The sequence below is a fragment of the Sinocyclocheilus anshuiensis genome, unplaced genomic scaffold (genome assembly GCF_001515605.1).
Source record: "Sinocyclocheilus anshuiensis isolate Anshui unplaced genomic scaffold, SAMN03320099.WGS_v1.1 scaffold792, whole genome shotgun sequence".
NCBI lineage: Eukaryota > Metazoa > Chordata > Actinopteri > Cypriniformes > Cyprinidae > Sinocyclocheilus > Sinocyclocheilus anshuiensis.
The window spans coordinates 217,111-224,085 of record NW_015558618.1 but is presented as its reverse complement, the minus strand read 5'-3'; the positions used below and the strand labels follow the sequence as shown (position 1 = coordinate 224,085).

The 6,975-nt window shown below is 35.5% G+C and overlaps 1 long non-coding RNA gene across 1 annotated transcript; it reads left to right on the top strand.

Annotated features, from left to right (window-relative positions):
* The first annotated feature begins 247 nt into the window (after nt 1-247).
* LOC107680424 (uncharacterized) lies at nt 248-4,509 on the top strand. Its single transcript, XR_001633143.1, has 3 exons — nt 248-269; nt 910-955; nt 4,463-4,509. It is a non-coding gene; the product is annotated as an uncharacterized LOC107680424 (long non-coding RNA).
* Nucleotides 4,510-6,975: the final 2,466 nt, after the last annotated feature.

Genomic DNA, 6,975 nt, shown 5'->3' with positions numbered 1-6,975 from the left:
ATGTGGGGTTTGGGTCTTGTTTTTGTGTCATGTTCTCATGTCTTTTATTTTGGAATTATTTCATGCTGTTAGTGTCATGCTTCCCTTGCCCTCTTGTCTTCATGCCATTGGTTCCTCTGTTCTTTGTGTCATGTTCTGATTAGTTGTCTTAGTCATGTGTCTTGTTTCCTATTGGTTTGTTCTTGTCATGTGACCCTCTTTGTCTGATATAAGTAGCCATCATGTTGCCATTGTCTCTCGTTGTGTATTGATGTTGTAACCTGCTGTCGGTGAGTCGAGTCTGTTCATGCCACGTCGAGTCTGTTCATGTCAAGTCTGTTTCATGCCTCGTCAAGTTAAGTCAAGTCTGTTCATGTCAAGTCAAGTCTCGGATTATTGTTTGGATGTTTGGATCACTCTGTAAATAAACTGCACTTGGGTTCTTCACTACACTCGCCTTCAGTGGACTGATTCGTTACAATTTATTCAAACTTACTTACTGCCTTACTGATAGTTTTGATCAATTTAATGCATCATTGCTGAATAAAAGTATTAATTTCTTATTTTGAAAAAAACTTTCCCAAACCTTTACACAAAAACGTTAACCAGCAAAAACAGTTTTCAACATTGATAAATGTTTTATTTGAGCACCAGATCAGTATATTAAAATGATTTCTGAAGGATCATGTGATACTGAAAACTGGAATAATGGCTTCTAATTACTGTAATTGTAATAATATTTCACAATATATTTGTAACTTTCCTTTTTACAATTATTTCAAACTTTTGGCTGTGTGTGTGTTGTTATATATATATTGTTATATTTAATTGTTTTAATTTCTATAGTTTTTTTTTATTTTATAAATGTTTGTTATGTTATGAAGTTCACACTATAACTTAGCTTGAGCATTAACATAAGTGTCTTTGCAGGTGGAGATTGACCCGGAGAGCTGAGTAGATGACAGAAGAGGAACTGGTAAGTATCCAGATGTGTTTTTCTCTGGCAGAATAAGGAAATTGAATAATCAAAGTTGTTTGTCATTTGAACAAATTGGGTATTTGTATCAGTCGCCCCTGATCTTACCTACTGCTCTCACCTTGATGGAGTTTAGCACAGTCAGCACGTTAGACAGATCCCTCGCTGTCACTACTGAGTGCTCAAAAAGAGGTAGTGAGGCAGAAAAGAGGTAGTGTGGCCAAAAAGGAAACACATTTCATCATCTGTGCGCTCAAAATCTCATGCTGACAAAGAGCCTGAGTGGTTTTTCAGTTAGTAAGAGCTGGACTGTTTTCCATGAATACAGGGAAATTCTCTGCAGGGTGTACACCTAGGGGATCTGTTTTCTGTGGAAATCAAGGGTTCATTTTTAATGGGGTTGGTGACAGTTTTTGACACACAGTAGTTCATGAATCCCTCTGTCAGATGGGGCTCATTTTCTCAGGACAGAGAGAGTGGGATTATCTTAACTATTCTGAGAGGAATGTAGGACCCACTGGTTGAAATTGAATCCTTTGCTAAAGGATATTATGAGATTTATATTTGGGCCTTCAGCCTAAGATTCCTGTTTTTATGTTGCATTTGTCAATGCATTGCAGTTTATACATGTGTATTTATGCAGTTTATGCATTTTATATGTACTGTATGTATGTATATATACATATAAATGTGTGTGTGTGTGATGAACTTAAAACAGACATAAAAAAAGAATATGTTGAAAGGGTATGAATATGTTGATGCTTATGTGTCATACGTGACAAGTGAAGTGAAGTGAAGTGACGTGACATGTGGCCAAGTATGGTGACCCATACTCTGAATTAGTGCTCTGCATTTACCCATCCAAAGTGCACACACACAGCAGTGAACACACACACCGTGAACACACACCCGGAGCAGTGGGCAGCCATTTATGGTGCGGCACCCGGGGAGCAGTTGGGGGTTCGGTGCCTTGCTCAAGGGCACCTCAGTCGTGGTATTTACTGAAGGTGGGAGAGAGGCCTGTACATTCACTCCCTCCCACCTACAATCCCTGCCGGTACGAGACTCGAACCCACAACCTTTGGGTTACGAGTCCGACTCTCTAACCATTAAGCCATGAGTGTGCATAAATGGTCATTTTAAATAATAATAATAGTAGTAATAATAATAATAATAATAATAATAATAATAATAATAATAATAATAATAATAATAATAATAATAATAATAATAATAATAATAATAATAATAATAATAATAATAATAATAATAATAATAATAATAATAATAATAATAATAATAATAATAATAATAATAGTAGTAATAGTAGTAATAATAATAATAATAATAATAATAATAATAATAATAATAATAATAATAATAATAGTTGTTGATAGTCACAACAACATGGATAAGTAGCCTGCATAATCAAATAAATAATAATAATAATACATATTTTAAAATGTAAAATTTTTTACATTAATACATACAAGTGTTTGTTCACGGTTTACTGTTTGAACGTTCTTGTTCCCTTGAAGTTATTTTCAAGATCTGAGTTAAATTAACCACTGTCCCTTTCATTATAGCTGTAAAAGTAACACAAAATTAAATCTGAACTTTAATATTTTACAAATCACAGTCAGTACTTAAACTGTCAGGTTGGTTAGGACAAAAACGGATTAACAGAGAAAAGATATCTTTTATCATGTGACGAAACGCGTCGCGTTTGGTTAGGACACTGTGTGAAGTAATGAATTATTTGCAAAATTTGAGATTTATAAAGAGCTACTTTTCAATGGTTGTCAATGTAGAAACATGCTATTTTGCTTCCAGAATGGTGAAGTTACAGTAACTACCAGCAGAGGCTAACTGGCCCATGCTAACCAGTTAAACTCTCACCCTTTGGTCTAATTATGTCTCCTCTGTTGGTTTATTTACATGTCATGCACTCTTAAGAAAAATGGTTCTAAACAGTACCAGAAAAGGGTTCTTCGGCTTGTAACAATTGCAGAACCCTTTTTAGTGCTAAATGGAACCTTTTTTTTTATAGGGTTCCATATAGAACCATGCTTTGAAAATGCTATATAGGACCTTATTGGTGTTATAAATAACCTTTTTAATTATAGTTTTTCATTAATATCAGTGTTAATATAATTAATATTCGTATTTGTATACATTATTTATTAATATTGTTTTTTACCCCTCCATCTGCCTGGTCTTATAATATCTTGAAGTGTCTATTAGGGTTTTACATAAAATCAACAACAACAATGTGTCAATTAGGTACTTTTATTTTTTTTAATGACATAAAATTGTAGCAAAAACAACAGTTAATAGCAGAATACATTAATGATGTCTCCTTTCATTTGTTTATGTGAAAACAATTGTTTATGAAGGCCAAAAGTAGTATGTGAGCACTTCATAAAGTTAAAAGGAAAAAGTAATATAAAGTCAAGGGATAGGGTATGCTTATGCATAAACCCTAGTAATGAAAAATATCTAACAAAATGGACGAACGATGAGTTTTGTAAAAATCGACGCGTTTCAGAAAGGCGGGGCATAGAGGAGAAACAATAATGTACAGTATGTGGAAAATAATGTTTTTTGAACCTTAAACCGCATAAACACATTTCATTACACCAAATACACAAAATACTGTTCTTTTTAGCAGCATCATATGACCCCTTTAAGTCCATAATTTTGGTGTGATTAAGTAGCAATTTTTCTCTGCAGATGAGGTTGTAGGATGTGATACATCTGAAATACACAATTGAGTTTAGAGTTACAGTGTGTCCATGTGTTTATGTAAAAACAATTATGTTTATGAAGGCCAAAAGCAAAAATGGACAGTATGTGAGCCCTTCACAATCTTAAAAGAAAAAAGGGATATAAAGTCATGGTTTTAATATTTTTTTGTGACTGGGTATGTTTATACATAAACCCAAGTAATAATTAAAAAAAGCTAACAATAAGAATTCTAAATTAATTGTCTCTTTTACTTACTTAGTGGAGAAGAGGAGAGACGTTTCCACAGCTTAGCAGAGCAGCACACACTTATATGTGACAAAAACAAAAAAAAAAAGAGATAAGAACATGTTTGTTAGGAAACCAGTTACATTTTTAAAGTTAAATTTGTATTTCAATTTTAAGAATGAAATCATTTACCTGTTGAGAGTGTGTTGACAGTCTGTAGTTGGATCACTGAACTCCAGAAAATCAGTAATGAGGAGCTTTAACAGTTACAGATTTGAAAAACAAAAGGACGGGAATAAAGAACCCTAAACTCTAATACAAAGAACCATTTCAGCATGAAAGGGTTCTTCAGAATGCTATGGTTCTAAATAAAACCATTACTGCATGTAAAGAACCTTTTAAAGAACCATATTTTTTTAGAGTGTGTGCTGGTTTCTTGTAGGTAAGATTTTGGCCCCCATAGGGCCTTGGCTGGTCCAAACTGGCCCCTGAACTGGCTGATGGATTTAGGTCTAATGTTGCACACCCCTGTAGGTGATGGATAGAGGTGAGAGGGGGGCAGAGAGAAAGGGAGGAGAGATGAGAGAGCCCTGACCACCCAGGCCTGTCTTTACGAGGGTCTACAAGGAGTTGGCTGCAGGTCGTCTCAGAGGATCCAACCGCTCAGATTCCTCAGGGAGATTCACGATTGGACCCTGCAGGAATGCGCTCAGGCCATGCCCCAGTGCACTTTTCCAGGTAAACGGGAAAGGGGACTTTTTATGTGGGGTTGTTTTTGTATTTCCCTGCATCTAAACTCTATTTTTTGGCCTTGTTAAGCAGGCTTTCTCACCAGATTCCGTATTCAGGTAACCATTGAGCAATAATCATTTCCTTTCAGGTTATGAACCCCCCCCCAAAACCCAACTGAAAGATGTTTTAACGACTGACAAGAAAAGACAACAAGCAAAGCAGACAGAAATTTAATTCTAGCTCTTTATTACTCATAGAGATGTACGGGTGATTGCTTTTAAGTCTTCTTCGAAGCTGTAAAACTCAAAACATTTTATGTTGGGAGGTGGACTAGGTGATATACTGGGCAGAAACATCAAACCAAAACAGGAAAAGAAGTCTGAGTCTCTTAAAATAAGGAATTCTGATATGTGGGATGTCATAGTACAGCGGGGCCCAGGGAGGAGAGGTCATCCCTCTCTCTCTTTCTTTCTCGCTCACTCTCTTTATGGTTTTCCCTTCAATTGTATCCAAAAACACATGACCTAATTATTTTTGTAAGCGATAGTTCAGCCAGTTCTGTCATTCTTCTGCAGAACACAAAAGAAGATTTTTTTTTTTTTTTCAAAGGAGCATGATCTTGGCTTGGAACAACATGAAAATGAAGAAATAGTGAGAATTAATGGGTGATTTGTGGATGAACTAACTGTTTGTACATTGTGTTTGTTCGCTGAAAGTGACTGAGGATTGTTTTAAAAGAAAATCATTATGAAAGAGAGGAAGTTGTTAAAACTGTGGAACTCAGACCCACACATGCCAATGTCATACATGTACACACCTACATAAACACATTCTCTCGGTTTCTGTTATAAGAGAGCACAGCAGTAATCAGAGGAGCTGTTCCTCTGAAAGCACAGATAAGATAGACACACAGGTGTGTATCTGTGAAATGAACCATGACAAAATCTGATGAAGTACAAGATATTTTGTCATGACACAAAATGAAAGCAAATGCATAAAGGAATAATTGTCATAATTTACAAGTGTATATATATACATACATATGCATAGTTATGGTTCACAAATAAGTCTACTGTACAATGCTCACCAAGGCTGAATTTATTTGACAAAAGCACAGTAAAAACAGTGATATTGTTACATATTATTTCTATTTAAAATAACTGTTTTTATTTTCATATATTTTTAAATACAATTTATTCTTGTGATGGTAAAGCTGAATTTTCAGCATCATTACTCCAGTCTTTAATGTCACACGATCTTTCAGAAATCATTCTAATATGCTGATTTGCTGCTATAAATATTTAAAACAGTTGTGCTGCTTGATAGTATTGTGGAAACTGTGATACTTTTGTTTTCTGGATTATTTGATGAATTTTGAAAAAAATATTTTTTAGAAGTCTTTTTACAGTCTTTACTGTCACTTTTGGAAAATTAAATGCCTTTAATGTGTCTGTAATACATATGCTATATCTATCACTATGATATTATATATTATTTTGATCAATGGTTCAAGAACCAAATGTAAACGCCCAGGTGTTTAAAATTATATATATATATATTTATTATATAGTTATATTAAATGTTACTGTGATTGGGGTAGAGTGCTCTCAGTATCCTTTGGGTAGATTTGGCATTACTGAGAGACCCGTTATAGCTTTTTAGTAGTCCATTATATTTAACTCAAAATTTTGCTTGGTGATACATGGGCCTAAAGTCTGCCAGACCACTTTTTTTTTTCTTTTCTTGCATATGCACAAATTATACTCTCACACAAAAACAAACTCAAGCTCGCACACACACAGAGCACACTTGATGGTTGGCAGTGCCAGTTTTGTGCTGGGCAGGGTTGGTAGAATCACAGTGATCGGGCATGACAGGGCATGCAGTCTTATCCCGCAGCAGCATGTAGAGGAGGCTTAGCGTGTGTGCGTGTGGAGGACGAGTAAAGCGAGATCTCGCCGTCTGTGCTTGGATCTGTGTTGTAAGAGATGGGAATATGTTGAATGGTGAAATCTTGACTTTGGACCGATCAGTGTGGATTTAGAGTTGCTTCCTGGCAGGATGGGCTGCAGCAGAGAAACACTCCTGACAGAATAATCGCCCTGAGGCTTAACACATACACACATCCTCACATCTCATCGCCACAATGAAGAGATGACACAGAGGTGTTGTGTATTCATGTGTGTGTGTGTGTATGTATGTGTGTTCATCTATATGATCTTCGCAACGAAAGATCTGTGGAGTCTGTGCTAATCTCATACGCATTTATCCGTCCTCCTATCCTCTCTTTCTTCCATTTCTCTCTCCACACAGAT